Source organism: Fistularia commersonii, chromosome 20 (assembly GCF_037954325.1).
Source record: "Fistularia commersonii isolate RoL2024-O1a breed Wild chromosome 20, RoL_Fcom_v1.0, whole genome shotgun sequence".
NCBI lineage: Eukaryota > Metazoa > Chordata > Actinopteri > Syngnathiformes > Fistulariidae > Fistularia > Fistularia commersonii.
In genome coordinates this window covers 8,653,377-8,672,888 of record NC_141303.1, presented here as the reverse complement: position 1 = coordinate 8,672,888, position 19,512 = coordinate 8,653,377, and the positions used below count along the sequence as shown (strand labels likewise).

The following is a 19,512-nucleotide window of genomic DNA, read 5'->3' as shown; positions in this document are numbered from 1 at the left end:
TATTGGTCACCATTAAAATTATAAAGTTGGTTTTCTGTTAACTATCATGATTTAATCTTGTAAATAGTGTTAATGCAGCAATCAATTTTAGTTGTGAAATATTTAGGCAGACTCAATATCAAGAGTTATGGTTGTGTAACCATCGAATAACAATCTCTAAATTACCCTTGGATGAAAATTCTCTTATTTTCAAGTTTCCACAATGCTGCCGAAAGCAAGACTATGTGTTATTGCAGTGGTTAGTAGAAAATCACATCCAAAGCTCTGCTTTGGCTTTTAATGGATAAAAGAACAGGGGGCACAAAACATCCTCACTGCAAGGAGCAGGCTGCATTTAATGGCTTCCGATTTACACAACTCACATAACTTCTCAAAGATGTGTAGGATATTTAAGAATTTGTTGACAATACTTTGTAAGAAGTGAAATCAATGCATGCCATATATATTGTGTCCAAACCAACCTCTGTGCAAACTTTCAAAATGTACCCTGATGTTTTAAATTTCAATCAGACTTGCATGTCAAAGGATTGTCATCCTGTGTGCCTTTACATACAGCTTTGACCTGTTCAATTATACAAACTGGAATGGATACAAATAGCCCATGGATTAAAGCAGCACATGGTTTAAGCAGAGGGATCACTCGTAGGCAGAGAGTATGAAATCCTTGTAGAGCAGCAGCCAGCTGAAAAAAGAAGAGGATCCAAGCGTAATAAAGAGATCCTGCTCAGGGCCTGAGGGTGAGAGCCGAGGCATTGTGCTGGAACAGAGGGGTGCTATCAGGACACTGACAGGCTGACTTCATTACTCCACGGTTGAAAAGAGGGGTTGGGACACTTGGGCACTCCAATGGGATGATTACCTTTACCTTGGCTGTGCATTCTGAGGAAAAAATTGTAAAAGTTAAAGAAGGAAGGGCCACCAGCTCCACCCTCCGAACCTATAGGAGGCAGCATATTACAAGAAATGTAGTAATTCCACTAGTATCACATGACACATTGAAAGGCTTCCACAAAATGCTCCATATCTCATCTGGACATGAGAAGTCAGATTGTCACAAGGAGATGAGATTATATGCAGCTGAAATGCGTTTCAGTCCCGTATAGCTGACTGCATTTCATCAGATTTTCAACAAGCTGACTTTCCATGGTCACCTCCCCTTTTGGGTCAAGTAAGGTAAAGTCATTTTAATTTATATTACCTAAAATTCTAAATGCAATTTCCTTCTGTGGGCTTTACATTCTGTGGAGGGTTTGAAAGATTCTGTCCTTTGACCCTCACCTTGAAAATGGAGATTACATATTTTCCAAGCTGAAAACTATGAAAGATTGTAAAACTTTTCTTGACTCTGAGATCAGCCTCTCATGAGCTGAAAGATCTGAGTGTTCAACAGTAATCACTCTGCACTTCAATTTAAGTGCTGTACTTTATTATTTTAAAGGTATTTCTGCAGGTAAATATTTGTGTGTTAAATAGATGAAATGCTACTTGTTTAATGAGTGGAGCACAAAGAGAGGATTATGAAGGAAAAAGCTGTAACTGCAAGAAAAAAAAAATTGAAAATATCTGGGCCGGTCACGATACAATTATTTTGTCAAGCAACAAAGTCATCTAACTGAATTTATGCCATTAGTTGTGATGCCACTGGTAAGGGTGTTTAATTTAAATCCTCTATGTCTTTCCTGTCTCTTTGCTCTTCATTTGGCCTATAATGTTTTCTTTTGAATGATACAAATGGTGGAGGTGGATAAAATGAAGAGATGTAAAGCCACTTTGAAACACAGCTACAGTACCTTTGAAACATCACATGACGGCCACATTAAAAACCTGGTCAGGGTTATTCAAGTTCTTATGAAATGCCAATCAGAAGCTGCTGACATTAGTTTTGGGCCGCTGACATTATGGTGTTACAACAGGGCCATTTTAATCATGGCCTCTCATTGGGCGGGAAATAAAAAAATCCTCTTTATATACAGTATGAGAACCTTCAAACCTGAGTTGATATGACCTTTATTCATGTCAAAATTTGGTAAGGGCTGCAGAGGCAAGATGAAGAAAAAAAAATTCAATCTGTCTGTGAATGTTAAATTTACACTGAGTTTCTTGTTCTCTCTGCTTTTAGTTTATAGCTGAGAAATCTCATTAAATTCCCAAGGGCTGAAATTCATGAATTTACCTTCATTTGACAGTAATGATCGGTTGTTTTCAGCCAGATAGATGGCAGATCAATGATCGGTTGGCATCAAATTGCTGCTGTTTGAATTATTTGCATTCAGTGTTGCTGACCAGCCGGTGGACTGAAGGGAGATGTGAAGTGTGTCTGCTCTCGATGGAACTCCATTTTTATTCATCAACATCCAACGTGAATTTATGTAACATATACAGAATTTAGAGATTTTTCTCCAAAGAGATCATTAAAAATCATTTGCCATATCTATATTTCTATCCTGTATCGTTCATTTCACTAGATAATTGAGTTGGTTTTTTTTGAGCGCAGACAGAGATCACAAATATGCAGTGCAGCAGAGCTCTGACTGACAGGCTACACTGGGGATGATTTGTTTGGTGTGTCAAGGTTTGGACATTGACTAGAAATGTAGGAATAAAGATGCAAATAATTATTTTATTGATCCATCTCTCCATTTTTGTCCTTGAAGACCTGAACAAAAGCACCATCAGAATGGTTAATTCTGACAGAAATGTTATTCCCTGAAAGGTTTTTGGCAAATGAATCCCACGTTTCTTTCATTGATCCATTTAACTACTTGTCATTGATTTTTTTTTTTTTTTTTCTCCCCCCTCTTTCTCTCCCTTCTGAGTTTTCCCTAGTCAGTGTTATTGTTCACCTGCTGTGTAAAAACCTTTGCATCTCACTGTAACGTTCCAATGTGACACAGTGTCTTGGGTGGACATGACCTCCATCCACAATGTATTCAACCACTACCAAATCTCGTTGTTGAGAAACATTTCCAGCTTTTGAGGCTCTGTGTTCATTTAATGACAGAGATAAATTGTGACTCCCAAGCCATTGGGATGCTTTAAATTCAAATATCTGAGGTTCATCAAAAATCTCCATGAGATTTCAATAAAACTAGTACATTTCAATGTACTTTACATACCCAAATGGTTGGATTTCCTTTCTAGTTGTCACATCTCTCTAAATGAAAATTTAATGAGGAACAATTCAGCATGTATCTTGTTTAATGATTGAAAAGAAATATTGAATGAAACCTGTTTGAGTTTTTTTTTTTATAAATTCTCGTTCTTTTCAGATGTTTCTGTTTTTCCTCTAAGTGTAATGCCAGGCATTCTATTTGAGGGTCAATGATGGTCCCATAACAATGAAACCTTCTGCGTCTGTATCTTCTGTTTCACTCCTCCACTCACACACTGAAAATTATATAAGGCCAATATCGAGATGGGGAAGTGAAGGACTTAAAGGGTGTGTTTCGCCTATGGAGCTAACCATTTATGTAGAAGAAATCCTGATTAGCATTATTTATAGTCTTTGGTGTTGTGTTTTGTTGATTGGTTCTGACAACTCGACACTGTAATTTATGCCATTATTGCAATTATTTTAACAGCATATACTCATTTTTCATAGTTTGGCTAACAGTAATGTTTTAAATGGTTTGATGCTTGCCAGTCACACTGGCAGGAAATATCTTAATTATATGTATGAGTGCATAATGTGGAAAATGAAGGCATGACTTGTGACAAGGCCTGCATATTTTATCTTATTCATTACATCACTTATCGGGGACTTTGACAAAACAATAAGCAACCAGTTAGCAACCATTTTAAGAAAAATGGCAAGAGAAGTGAGTTTCTTTATCAGCTGTGAGACTGTGAGCTGTGAGAGTGCCTTTGTGTATGTTTCTGTTTCCTCATCAAAATCCCTTTGCTTACGTGTAAAAATCTATCCTTATTATGGTAATTTACAGAAAATCTAACACTTTGTTTACAGAGGTATATATATGTATATCTTCACCGTTCAGAAAAAAATGGGGGAGCTGAAAAAGGATTTTCTATTCATAGCAAAGTGTGTTCATCGTATAATTCTTTGAGTGCACGAAGAAAAGGTTCACTCTGCTTTGGTCCTTGTACACGTATAGTTTCTAAAGACTGTAACATGTCTGTGGAGGTTCTCAGTCATCCAGGTCATGGTTAATTCTTGTGAGAATCATCTTGTCATGGCAACTGGACTTAAATTTCTTCCCTTGAAGACATTTCGCCCCTCATCTGAGAGGCTTCTTCAATTCTTATGGCCAGCGGGGAGTTTCCAAACATAAATGCCAAGGGTCATGGCAGGTCTAGGTTATGATGTCTCACTATGCAAATTGTGGGATTTGATTGGCAGAAACTAGGTCAAAGGGGGTTCTTGTCAAAATCTCCTGTTTTAGCAACTAGACTTGAATTTCTTCACTTGAAGATGTTTCACCCCTCACCCGAGAGGCGTCTTCAGCTCTTGACGGAGGAAATCAACAAGACATCACCATGACCTGGATGACTGATAACCTCCACAGACACGTCAAAGGGTATTTTTATGCTAATGAGGTTGTGTTAGGTGGGGAACATGGTACAATTTCTAGGGATTTACCTCGATTAGAATTTGAAAAGGTGGAGCAAAACTTCTCAGAATGTGAAACAAAGGTGTGAAACCTGTTAAACTACATGGATTGAGGCAGATTGGCCTTTTCCTTCCATGCTTATCCGTCTTGGCATTAATCCCAGTGTGGTATTGTGTGTTGGTGAAAGGTTGTGTCTAAGGCCCCCTGCTCTGCTCAGAAAGGTTTTTTCCATTTTGACAAAGATGGCTTCTTTGATTCCTCCCTCAAACCATCTGTCAATCCTGGCAAGAATTCGGACATTGATGTCTTCAAATGAATGGCCCTTGTGCTTCAGGTGTTAAGTGAGCCATGGAGTCGTGTCCTGAAGTGGTGGCTCTCCTGTGTTGGGCTATCTGTTTGTGTAGAGTTTTTTTTAGTTTCCCAAATGTAGACGTCAACACAATCCTCAGTGCAGGTGACAGCATACACCATATTTTCAATCTTATGCCAGGTTGTTTCGTCCTTGGGGTGCACAAGTCTTTGCCACAGGGTGTTGTGAGGGTTGAAATATACTGGTATATAGTGTTTATTGAGTTTTTCCAAAACATCAGCAGGGTATGACATTGTCATATGTTGCTGGTGTCATACTGAAATCCGTTTCCTTTTCCTAACTTTTCAAAATCCATTTTTATTTTTCTTGTTCTGTTTAATTAGACAAACGTGCTTATTTAATTAATTTTACATTGATGCTATTTGAAACCACAAGTTCCAGTGACTGGCTGGTTTTGTATCAAAGTTGTTGCTTGGTGATTGTAGTTTATTTGTTTGGCAGGCATTTATTCTTTGTTAATGTACTCTGTCTTTTTTACCGGAAGCCAATTCATATCTAATTACAATAGTTTTAATGCAATTACTGCTGTAGCCATATACAGAATTTAATTGTCATACAAAATTGGTGCATGACATGTTTTCCAAAGGAAGCTGAGTGTTATAGTCAGACTATGAATTGAAAAAAAATAAATAAAACAAAAAAAAAAAAACAGCATCTTCCCATGTTATGTATGATATATATATACAAAGGGTTTGCAGAGATATAAATAAAAACCTTTGGTAACACCTTCAGTATGTTAAATTGAAAATAGAAAGACACGCTTATTTATTAGAATAAAAACAATTACAATTTACCAGACATCAGCAGTCACCAGTTGTAAAAGCATTGGAACAAATCCAATTACAGACATAATTTTTTCAGCAGACTGCAAGTTTGTTTTTGGTGTTAGGTTTCCATCCAACAATGGTACGTTTTCAATTCTTGACCTGAACATGGATCGAGGACGTGCTGGAAAGCAGGGGTCATTGGTTTGTTCTGTGTTGCCTAGCATTATTAATGGGTAAACATGAAATGTAAAAGGTATCTGAATGCAGGATGTTTGTCCTTCATTCTCCTCTCTTTGAAGTTGGACTCCTCATCTGGCAACCCTGATTAAGGAAAACAAGGTAAGAGGTAGGAGATAACTGGTATTTAATTAATAGATAAAAAATCCCTAACCAAATGGATACCTCATCAGTAAAAAAAAGTATTTCTCAATCAGAACTACCATTTTGAATTGGCTTTTTTTCTCAGGTCACTGTCAAGGATGATCCCAAAATTTTTGTAACACCCTTTTTGGCTTTAAGATGGCAAGCAGCACTATGATGCTCGAAGCTGATAATAAGCAGCTGAATTAAGAAGAAAAGTTTTAAAGGGATACGGGGGGGACGAGACCACAGCAAGGGAATGCAAGGGACCCTGGGGCATTGCAATTTTTTTTCCAGGAAATCAATTCATATTTGAGGATTAAAGGCATTTACTTTTAAAATATTATTATATTATTTCTCACTATTTTATTGTATCTCAATTAACAGAGGTGTAAAAAATTAAACTGGCAAACCTGATATGCTTTTCCTTTTGCTCAGAAAACCTATAAACCGATATTACACTATTGTTACACTGTGATGGAGGTCTGATTTCAGAAATCATGGTGGGAAGTGAAACTTGTTTATTTGCATTTTAATGGTATAACGCTTGTTCGTTTTTTTTCCTGGCAGTTCATACATCTATTTGTGGCTAATGATGAGATGGCAATCAGCGTTGTGCTTTTGTTTACAGTTGCAGGATGATTGTGATTTGCATAACATTATGTATAATCTTTATCAAGAAATATGCCATTCTACCTTCATCATGCCTGGTCTCTGGTGAATCAGAGGGCAGCTGATGACCCCCTATGTGGATATACTCACTGAGTAAAGAGAGATTCCACTGAAGGCCCCTTTTACTTTGAATATTTCATTTGTGGTAACTCCTCTCATATGATTCTTGTCAGTGTCACTAGTTAGTGAAGCCAAAGATTTGATATTTAGGCAATTTATTGACTAAATGGGGTTTCGGTTGCTGACACCTCTTCTTCATCAGAGGGCATTGCCACTGAATGTATAAATTGGTACTTGGTAGTCTGAGTCAGGCTCTTGTTGCACATTCAAATAACAGTCTTCACAATGGACCAACTTTAAGGCTTAATTGAGAGCTGTGGTCTATACAGACAGACACCCTGGATATCACAGCAACATAATTCACAAAAATTGGAGCAAGGCGTTGTATAATATCTGACAATCTTGTAATGCTGATAATAATTTCGATCTAAAACTGCGATCTGCCGCAGCCACATTGCACGCCTCTTCCACGATTGATTCCCAAGATATTGTAAAGTACACAATCATTGAAAAACAGACCCTGTCAAGCTTATAATACATTTCTTTGCAAATTCCGAAGCACTAACCTCCTCCTTATATCTAATGGTAAATAAAAAAAAAAAAAAAAAATGTCTGCTTGCAATTGTGCTGAATGGATTTGTTATACCACATATGATCTGTTACTTTTTTAAAACTTTTTCAAGGCTTCCCTCCCTTGAACAAACTTTGGAAAAGCAGATAAATCTGCTCTTCTAATTTGATCTAGTAATGCCAAGCATTGTCAGCAGTACTTTGTTAGAATTCTCCAAGGATACGATTCCTCGGGTCACCAGATATTCGTGCATCTACTGACTGTGATATATTACTGTGATTAAGATGCCATGGTGTTTTCAAATCGCCATCAGCTCTGGTGCATAGTGGTTAATGTCTTTCATTAATACCCAGAATATCCCAGCAGCAAATAAAAAGTCTTCCTTACATTCAGCAGTGAAATCTCATCAAGACTTTGTTGTGAGTTTACAGGTTGTGGGTGCCTCAGTTGTGAAAAGTGGTTAACTGAAAATGGGACCGTTCCTCCCAGTCTCATTATGTTCTATCATTGAAAAACACACAGCACCCTCAAAAGTGTGGAATATGAATGAAGAATATTGTTTGAAACAATAGTGAAAAGCTACTATGGCAACATTGACACTGCAACTCGTATTTCATGTTTAAAGTTTATCCTTGAATTCTCTATCATTGATCTATTCATTCGAATGAAAAACCATTAATTTAATTACTAATAAATCGTCATAACTTACAATACATGAACTAATCTGTCATTACAAATGATCTGTTTCACAATGTCTTATTTTTGGTTAAAAGATAGCCGTAATGAGTGAAAGTCTAGCCAGCCTGTGGGACTTCTGAGTCATGATGAAAGACAAGAATCTGAAATATCTTGGCTGTTTTTAAGAGAGAAATGAATAGAATAACTCGAGAGCTGCTTCTGCAGTCTTTGCTCCCATGTGATCTTCATCCTGTAGAGAGATCATATCACTCATCAACTCACAACCTGCTCATGCATCAGTACATGGAAGACTTCAAAATCATAATTTGCCAAAAATAGCGTATGCCAGGCTAAATATATAAATAATATGAGAACTGAGGCATTCTTCAACATTAAATCAAAGTAAATTGGGAAAAAATGCCCAGATGTGCGACTGAAAGAGTGAATTGTCTGTCTATATGGCCCTGCAATTGCCTGCCGATCAGGCCAGGGTTTACTGCATCCCTGTGACCCAAGATAGGATAAGATGTAAGCGATGGATGGAATAGACAATAACGTAATTGCCGCACTCAATATATGTATGATCACTAATATTTCTGAGTCCAGACAATTTCAGACCGAAAAGTCAGCTATGATCGGTGGCTGTGAAACTCTGCATCAAGCAAAGAGGAATGTTTACATAATTGCGCAGGAAAACAAGCACCACTATTCTGTGGTTCCTTTCATAAGACTTCAGTCTTTGTTTCTATTCAAGGGAATAGTTGCATCTGAGTTTAGTTCAGAATAGATTGGGAAGTAGATTTAAGTCACCTCTTTTTGCGTGTTAAAATACCCCTGAGGCTGGCTCAGGAAGACACTGGTAAAGAAGTGGGTTCAAGCAGGTTGGAATGGGGGGAGAAAAGTGTCAGGGGTACTTTGCGATAGAAGACCATCAGCTAGAATGAAAGGAAAGGTGTACGAGCCAGTGGTGAGACCAGCGATGCTGTATCCCCTCGAAACAGTGACAATGACGAAAAGACAGGAGGCAGAGCTAGAGGTTGCAGAGATGAAGATATTGAGGTTCTCTTTGGGGGTGACCAGGATGGATAGGATCAGGAATGAGTCTATCACAGGAACAGCACATGTTAGATGTTTTGGAGAAAAGGTCAGAGAAGTATGAGATGAGACTGAGATGGTTCAGTCATGTAGAGTAGGGATAGTGAATGTATTGGTGGACAGATGCTGGAATTGGAGCTGAATTGGAGTGAGAGAGGAGGATACGGAGAATAGGGTTAGACGGGCAAGGTTGATTCGCTTTTCCCTTCAGGGCGACCCCTGAAGGGAAAAGCCAAAAGGAGAGGAAGAAAAAGGCATACTTTAGTAGCAGTATGCTCACCCATATACGTTTCATTTCTGATATATCTGTTTCATATCTCAAATGCCTATGTATTGATACATAGCTGTCTGAAATATTTGTAAAATCTAGGTATTCCTTTTTTCCTTTCCTGTCTGGAAGCGGTAGTCAGTCCTTTTAGGCGAGTCCTTAAGCAATTAGAGATCAATGAAATATAGCAGTCAAATTTCGAGTTTGTATTCATGTACTTCACCATTGTAGCTGACTGACTCATGAGAAAGATCATCCTCCTCTGGCATTTTAAGAGTCACTTTTAACATTTCTTTCTACATTTTTGATCTCCATTTTTACACTTTTGTCCGTTGGTTGGTTATTGCTAACATCGGGTTCAAGTATTGTCCTTGGGTCAAGCACAGTCGCTTTTAAAAAATCAACTCTCTTCTTCAGTCTGTGCTTTTTCTTTTCTTCTGGCCCTTTCAGGCAATCATAGACAATCAGAGTGTCTAAATCAATTAGTGGTGTGTTTCTCCTGAATTTCTTGGCGAAAAGCTCTTTTCAAGGTTAACACAAATGAATTAAATGAATCTCACACAAATAACCTTGAGTTTCCATTTTATCATGAAACTATGCCTTCCTGCTAATGCTTTGAAGAGTGCTATTGATTAAATATCTGATCTATGAATTCCAATTTACATCCAAGGGAACACCCTGGGGACAAAATCAAAATTTGGTGTCACGTCATGAATTTTGTGTTATAATTTTAGAATCAAACATTCCAAGTTTTTGCTGTTAATTTAGTTCACTTTTGTAATTCGAAAATATTTCAGGTTAACAAATGTCCTGTGAAACCCTTGACTGATTTCTTGTGGATAAGCTTTTCGTGGAAGAAAAACAGCATTGTGTTTCCAGCCCATACATATTGATAAATCTCACACTCAAAATTAAGTAAACTTATATTGTCACTACTTATGGAATTATTTAGGGTAGAATTCTGACCTGATGACCTTTTAGAAGACATCTGTACCCCAACATTTAAGCTTCTATTTTAGAAAATGTAATAAAATAATTGAGTTGATGCCAGAGTGAGTGTGTTCCCACCCCACCCACACAAACACCCACAATCAGCTGAAGCCTCCAGGAAATAACTATTATGTACATCTTAAATTGTCGTAGCTTACTGAAAAAGAAGAATTATTAATGGCTGTATATGCAATGAAGTAATGAAAGTGATGGTCAGTTCGCAAAACAGCTCATTATTTTCTATTTTCAGACACAGCTCCAACGATAATGGATTTAGTTTAACATGTTATCTATGGGACACACAGAACTAGTTCTTTAGTGATGCACAGTAGTGTTGGAAATAGTAACATAACAATAATCAGCTCTGCGCGGTTGTTTACATGGTCAAGGTGATGAAGTTTTCATCAGCTCGCAGGGGGCTACATGGGACCCGTGCACTCTCCATGTTCGATGAGTGGACAGCTAATAAGGAGAGGTCAAGTGGGAGGCATATTTTCTGAGATGGAATGAGAAGAATTTGCCTGTTTTACTCTTTCGCTGTGATGAAACAGATAAACATTATAGAAAAGGGCAGCAATTGAAATCCCCTGAGTTCTACACAATGATGCTTGACCGTATTAGATGGTACTTTCTGGACTTCAGATGAGGCCAGGGGTCATCCTGAAAGTGGAAAAAGGAGGATGGCTATTCAGGAAAAAAGTCTCAAATTGGTCTCCAGGAGCACCTGGAATCAGCATTACAGGGTGGCCGAAGAAAAATTATCCTATTATAGCTATGAAAGAGAAATATTTTGAATGGTGATTTGAGGTGAATTTTATCCAGGGACAAATTGGTTTGAAGAAAAAAATGTTCAAAGATAATTGGACAGATGCAGGGTTGCTATGAATGAACAATGACTCTAGAAATATAGGGAATTGAAGCAGTGTAGTGTGTCAAAGCAAAAAAAAAGAAATTCCCCAAATTGCCAACTCTGTCGAGGCTTCATCTAGGAAATTAAAGGAGCTGTGTCTCCCTACAAAAAGGAAATTTTTTAAGGCACACGCAGCTCCTTTAATTTTCCATCAATGAAAAGACAATGCAGGCGGCACAGTGGTGCAGTGGTTAGCCCTTCTGCCTCACAGCACAGAGGACTCTGGTCCTTCCACAGCCCAAAAACATGCAGCATGGTAATTGGAAAAATTGGCCCAGATGTGCGACTGAGAGTAAATGTTTGTCTGTACATGTAGTCCTGCAATTGTACCACACCTCTTGCCCGATGGCAGCAGGGATAAGATGTAACAATGGATGGATGGATGGATGGAACAAACAATACATGTACTGTAATTGCCTCACTCAATATATTTAAACATATTAAACCTTGTGAGCTGTGCAACTTATGATGTTGATTACCACTGTAAATTCCGGACTATAGAGCACACCTCTATAAAGGTTGCGCCTACTAATTTAATATTGTACATAAATAAGCTGCACTGGTCTTTTAGCCACAGGTGTCCCCGCTGAAACAAGAGATATTAACACAGCAAGATGTTACAGGAAAGATTTTTTTGAAAACTTTTAATTAAATAAAGGATGGTAACATCTACAACTACCAGTACACACAATGCAAATGCCTTTTTTTTCCAGAGCAGATGCTGAACCTATGTGCAGCAACTCTATTTCCTTCTTCAACAGCCAGACTGATCGCTTTCGACTTGAAAGCCACATCAAATTCATCATACTTACAACATTTCAATCTCGCTCTCTGTCTCTTGCTCGTGCTCATTTTTTTCCTCATTCTTCTGAGCTAATGCTTTTCCTTTTTATGATTGTTCCTTTTTTTTCCTGACCCTGTGTTGCAGGCCAAAGAGATGACTGCCATTGAGTTAGTGAGCAAAAATACTGACAGCTCAGTGTAAAGGCCGAGTTTATACAGAGGGCTCGGCTCAATGAATATGACAGCAGTCGGCGCATGACTTCAGTTTGGTTTCATCTGCTCTGTCAAGATATCCCACGTTTTTTCCAAGAAATATGTATCATCGGGATGAAACAGACATTCTTGTTCTCTTGTCCACAAATTAAAGTGTACTGTGAGCAGAAGTTTTGTTTTAGCCTTGAAAGTTTGAAGGATAGTGTGCCATAAAACCTTTGAATCGCCCGAGAAAAGACATCCTTGCCATAAATGAGAATTGTCTATTGTTCTGTTGGGCCATTTCAAAAAGATGTGACTGTTTTTCACTGGATGGATCAGGCTTTCGCTGAGGGGGAAAAAAAGCAACAAAAAATCAGTCATAAATCTAATGTTTGCTCAGCAATATTTGCCGTATAATATTTTTATGCATCGCTGATGCCACATTTAATCGCAGGTTTAAGGCTTACTCTTGTCTGTTAAATTTTCGTCAACCTTTTTTATTTTTGGCCAGCCATGCATGTCAGCAGCAACAGGGACTACGTTGTTTGTCCTTCTTTAATCTCCTCTCCACCTCCACAAGCAAAAACATTTCTATTTCTTTTGGCAAAGTAAAATATTGAGGATTTTATGGTTGTTCTCTGAAGCTAGAGACACACATTTCAAATAAATGATAGTTTATGAAAGGAGATTGGGTTTTGGGGGAAGAGATGATCATGTTTATCATTGATTTTAACCAAACTACACCTGCAAGGAGGTATGATTAAGCTCATGGTGAAACCCAGTGAGCTGTGAAGGCAGCTCAGGTCAGATCTGTCAGTTGGACTAAACACATCTAAATGTGACACAGAACATATGTTTAAGTAAAAATTCTGGTAAAATAATTTCCAGAGAGACAAAGTGAGGAAAAGGTCCAACGTTGTAAGAAATTCATGGCCTAATCCTAATGTCCAGCATGAAAATAACCAATTTCAGTAGGAAATGCTTGGGGATTTGTTGTCCTGTGAGCAAGATATCATTTTTCATGCCCCTCTGAAAAAAAATCATACACTGCAGCAGCTGCAGTCACTAGATTGAAACACATCGTAAAAAATCGACAAAGTACTTTTTAACTGAGGTACAAAATCAGATAATTGAAAAGAAAAATAAGGAAATGAAGACAACACAGTGGATAACAAGACCAAAAAAATTACAATTAAACTTAAACCCAGTACTCGCCTTTGGTCAGGCCCAAATCAACTTCAAATGACTTCAGTGATTTAAGACACAATTGAGAATGTTCTCATTTTATTCGTTAAGAATTAAAATGTATTAAATAAATAAATAAAATACTTATTTAGACAACTTAGACTTCACCTTTTCACGCTAGTTTTTTTAAATTATTTTTTTATTTTATCACAGACCATTATCTTTTTTTAACACATAACCAAGTCCTTTTAAACTAGCTTCTGTAGCAAAACAACTCTCCACACGGAGACAAACTGCAGATTTTCTGGAATTGGAAATACAAAAAAACAAACAAGCAAACAAAAAGAATAGAAATGTTCTCTACAGCAAAATATTGGAGGAAAAAAAATATTTCTGAACTTTCGCAGCTGTGTCGCACCCTTTCTCAAGTTTAAAGAGAAAACCATGCAATTTTGTGTTAACAAGAAAAAAAAGATGGTCTGTCATTCTATTTGTGTGAGGAAACCACCTTGCCAGATAGCAATGGAGGGTATTTCATCCCATAACAATGTCAGCACAAAAAGTAAAGGTCTTTCACTGTCTTTCCAAGGTTGTACAAAGAGTTTGGAGAAGTCAACAGAGAAATTCATTCAACTCTTTTAATGAGGTGGAAATGAGTGCATGGATGAGAACGTAGAATAGGTTATCTATAGTGGCACACTATTTGTACGGTCAATGAGACTAAGGAGTCAATGTCATATTTCACAAAAGTATGACATTTTCTATGATATGCATTTATAAATTTGGGAAAGTATTCCACCAAATAAGTTAGCAGAACCGTTTGGTTTAAGCGAGGGAAAGTGCACTGAAGTGTGCTATGACTTTGCCTCGTCTGTCACAGTGTGCGGTAGGCTATTATCTGTCCAAAGAGACATCAGTCTGCTGGAAGTGTGACATGAAATTACCCACAACCTCCTTCTGCCTTCCCATCAACTTGGCAGTTTCACAGCCACCTAGACTCAAAGTATAATTTGTAGTATTTGTGAAGGAATGAGGAGATAACTCATTTACACAGGTTGAAAGATTGACATTGAATAGGATAGAACTTTTGGGGGAAAAATAATGGAGAAATAGGTGAGTTCCATGAGTGCAGATGTCTGCCTCTACTTCCTCATTTGGAAATTAAACCAGGAAAATCTTTGGGCAGGATAATTTGACAGTGAACATAAACTTTTTAGGTCTCATTAACAGCTGCATAAATTTCACCAAAACCTTCTTTGTAATGGGTCAATGTTTAAAAGTATATGACAACATATGGTATATTTGCTGTCTTTGCAAGACTCCCTTATCTCAACTTTTTACCTCACGGTTGGCAATTCTAGTGTGCTCACCAATCAGATAATGATCCCTCTAAGGCTTCAACTGATGTCTTTTGGGAAGACAGACCTAATCAACTCTCCATCTGCTTCGTTTTTGGCCCAGATGTGTGGGTCAGAAGGGGTAATAAAGCTAAGATGGGGAAAGCAAAAAGCACTGGATACTGCAGAGGCAGCACTCATTTACATGTTATTCCAACACATTATATATGTGAATTTGGAATGGAAGATGCATTTAAATTCATACTTGTTTTTCAATCCTATCTTGCCTGATCATTTTTGTTCAGTTTTCCATAGTTTCGGCAAATGTCGTTTTTCCGAACTATTTTTATAGACACTTTACAGAGCTACTATAGAGATAGGAAAACCCATCTTCTCTCATTAGCCTGCATTTTTGTCTGTCACTGGGAATTAATTAGTCTAATTGCTCTTTCCCTTAAAAGCAGAACTGTCCTGTTAATTATGTCTGATTTTATAATCCAAAGAGAGTAAACAGACACTGTTTTTTCTTATCCTATTGACTGAACCACAGCTTCCCTTGTTTTCAATACCTGAAAACAGGTGTTGTTTTTTTTCCAAAGGCATTTGTGGAATCCAACGAAGAATGCAAGTGCCAAACATACTGAGAAATTGAACTGCTGCCAAGTTCGGCATCAGACTGTAATATTTTAGATTTTATGAGAACTGCTATAAACTTGTTGTAAATAAGTTTGTTGGTTTGTGCAGGTAACAGTTGGGCTCCATTTCAAGTCTGTTATCCCTGTCTTCCTGAGCTGAGCATACAGTGACCAGTTGGCAAGTTAGAAACAGCTTGTCTGTCTGTAAACAGGAAAAATGTATCAGACAGGGTAACTTAGTTTGTGTTCATTATCCCCGCTCAGCAGAAAGAGAGGAGTAATTAAACAAATTCAATACAAATCCATCTTTACATAGCCCATATTTTCACATGTGCATCATCTGTGTACACTCCAGGTGACAAAAACAAAACTCCAATATCGGTGTATTTCTATTATTGTGATGATTCAGTTAACAAAAACTCGATACCATTTTCATTGTCAATCCATTAACTGAGTGATAAGTTGTGCTAATTAAATAAAATCAAAACAAAGTAACCACTGTTACACTTTTGGGTTGTTTCCTACTCTTGGAAAAAAATATATCTTCTACAATATTTTACAGATGGCTCTTGTCTTGACTACTTTGTCATTTAACTTATAGTGTACTCTTTCAAAACCCTTGAGGTGATACATTTTAAATACTTCTTAACCTTATGAAACATAGATGATGAAATTGCAGTTTCTAACTTTAGCTTTTAACACACCCCGCTGACCATAAACACTCCTGATGTACAATAAGGATAAGAATAAGAACAACTTTATTTATCCCGAAGGAAATTGTTGTGCCAGAGTTACAAGAAAAACATAACAATAATAAATAATAGTAGAAAATTGTATAAACAGTAAAAAAAAACAACAACACACAACACGTAGGGATGGCAGAAACAGCTCGACTACACACGGGACTAAAGTCAAAACATAAAATATGAATTATTAATTAAAAACACCACAGCAGACCTGATGGTTCGGACGTGTACAGAGGAGGGATAGTGGATATATTGGTAGACGGATGCTGGAATTGGAGTTGCCAGACAGAAGGTCTAGAGGAAGACCAAAGAGAAGATATATGGCTGTGGTGAGAGAGGATATAAAGTTGGTTGGTGTGAGAGAGTGTACAGAGAATAGGGTTAGATGGAGAAGGTTGATTTGCTGTGGCGACCCATGAAGGGAAAAGCCAAAAGGAGAAGAAGAATGATAATTAAAAAAAAAACACAGATAAAATGACAAATACATGCATATTGGTATATCAGATGAGATCCAATGTGTATCTGTTGGTTCAGATATGTTGATACACACATTTTCTATGTCTGCTGAATGTAAAACAAAACATTAGTCTATGTTACTCAACTTTAAAAGTACCTTAGCTATGACAACATTTCTGCGTCATCATTGTACGCCATTCTTTGTGCTTGACACTGTTTAGATGTTTCTAATAATATTCTCTACATATCTCACATCAAATAGGACAACATTCACAATACAGAGTTAACTGACTTCAACACCAGTAATGTTTGTTTGTGTTGAGACACTGGCCTCTGGCCTCTCAACATGTTGGGTAACAATCATTATTCACTGTACGGTGCTGTTCAGATTGAACCGCAAAATCTAACAATAAGAAGAGTGTCATACAAAGAAACATTCAAAGATCGTGTCCTAAGCTGTAGCACGTCATCTCAATTAGCACATTGAGATGACGATCTCCAATTATCATTTGAAAAGTTGTGAATGGAGAATTGGGAAGCATTTTGAACTCCAATGATCTGAATGATTTGGTTGTCAACAAACCTGAAGAGGGTATGGTTTAAGTTGGTTGGACCATCAGAAAAATACATTATTTCAGCGTGTTGTATTATGCTGCAAATGGAGGTGTCCTGCGTCTTAGTATTATTTTTGCTTGATTTGTTTGAATGTAGGAGCATTTCAAAGGAAACAAATTACTGTCCAGTTATTCATCGTAAAGCACTGAAGTATAACAGCCTTTGTCTGCAGACACATACCAAAGTGATGGACCTGTATTTTATTGGATCATTTAGAAGTCATTGATCTCATGATTACCATGTTAACGGAGCTGCCAGCTTTGGCATCCAGCATCACTTATTTAGTCAGGGGAAAAGAAAAGGAAGCACTTACCATGCATGGGTGCACAATCGCAATTCTGTTTCTCTATGGGTTAGCCATTGTAACAATTTAGTAAAACACTTACAAATGGGTTCTTTCACGGAAGTAATTTATACGTGTTCAGATTTGTTTAACTCAAACAATGTGAAAAATACAAATACGATGGCTATGTCAATTGACTTGACATTATTCTCTGTGAAATATCACCACATTCCTTACACCTAAAAAGCCACATTTGGTGGATTAATTTTAATAATTTATCAAATTTTGTGATGAATAAATGATCACTATCATGTGCCTATGAACCAAAAGAATAAAAAGAGTTTACATGTTGTTTGTAATGTGGCTAGTATTAGGGGTTACGTTTATACTGCTATGTTAATGTGTTAAAAATTAGCATTGCAATATTGTGAGTAAGAGAGCTACATAACTGATGATGGCTGGGATGTAACTACACAGATACTTAAACAAGATTTTGTTTTTGTTTTTTTGTTTTTCCAAATTCACAAGGTGTGTAGTTTGTGTGTAACGCAGTGTGAAGTATAGGACATATATTTTCCTCATATATATATGCACATAAACACCTTCAATATACAACATACAATATTACATTACATATGTATATTGTGTACTACTGTATGTTTGGCAGTCTTTTGTGTGATGCATGATGTCTTCATCATCTATTTAATGCAGAATTTCTATGCCATATGTTTATTTGTTTGCAGATATCTGCTTTTATTCTTTGGTAAGAGGTTTGAATAGACATGTCTGTCTAGTAAGTGAAGAGCCTAAGGTAACACATGGAATTGATTGATCTGGGATATATCTCTATGAGCCAAGACCAAGGTCACTGGAGCCAGTTTCTTTCTGTAGGGTATCTGTCGGTGCAGAGCATGATAAATGGGAGCCTTCCCAAATGCACCTTCTGGATTTGGTATAATATACTAAGCTTTCAAGACAGAGCACAAAATAAAGATATTGGAATTTTTGATGGTGGCCTGTGCACAACCTCAGCTGTCTCTAAAGCCAAACGTCTATATATCTCTTCAGTCATTCAAGTCAGGATCTGCTCGCTGACACTGATCAATTGCCATGGCAATGTAAACGATGGAGGGAACAACAGAAGTATTGACAGGAACAGAGTATTTGATAGGAACTGAACGGATCCTGGCTCTGTGAGGTCTTGTCAAGGAAAATGATGAACATTATCCATTTCTCACTTTCTTTATACATGCCTGACCATCTCATCTCTGTGATAAGAATTAATCTGCTTAAATTGAGTTCAGTTCTCATGTATCATTAATTGATGCAGCCATTACCAGCATTAGTAGTAATTTGTTTTGCCTGGTGGTGTGTATTTAAATTATATGTCCCTTTGCAGACCACAGCAGAGAAATAAAATCGCTTTCACAATATCAGACCTGCATGCTTTAAGAGCAAGCATTCTGACAGTCAGTTTCACATAAGGATAACTTGCCTCAAAGATGTTTGCGCTATGTTAAGAAGCCACAGCTTTCAAATCTGGCAAAGTAATCTTGCCATCACTGAAACATCAATTTTAACACAACCATTCAATTCATCTACAGAGAATATATTTAAATCCTTAAAGAGTAATCTTCAACAGATGTATTATTCATATTGTGGTTGTTAAGGGAAAAAAACAGATTTGATAAATGTATCTGCTTATTTTAAAGAATGCTCTCAAGAGCATTTATAGTCAAATTTGCATCATGATTCTATATTATATTACAAAGGTCAGTCATTATTCCAAATAGTGATTCTTAAAGAACTCATAAAACATGTTTTCCATTATAGGTTGCTACTTATGTGTGTACACCATTTTCATGACTGATGTTTACAGAATTTTATAAGTTTAAAACAAGGGAGATAGTGTGTCCTGGAAAAAAAGGAAAATCATGTATCTGATAAGTGCAATAGGTGATATTCTAC

General features: G+C 37.2%; 1 protein-coding gene across 1 annotated transcript in view; it reads left to right on the top strand.

The window, feature by feature from the left end:
• Positions 1-1,067: 1,067 nt before the first annotated feature.
• The window catches only part of LOC147222814 (radial spoke head protein 3 homolog), a 65,079-nt gene continuing 46,634 nt past the window's right edge, over positions 1,068-19,512 (top strand). Inside the window, exon 1 of the mRNA XM_086166882.1 lies at positions 1,068-1,173. The gene's annotated coding sequence lies outside the window, so the exon portion shown is untranslated. The remainder of the gene's footprint in view (positions 1,174-19,512) is intronic.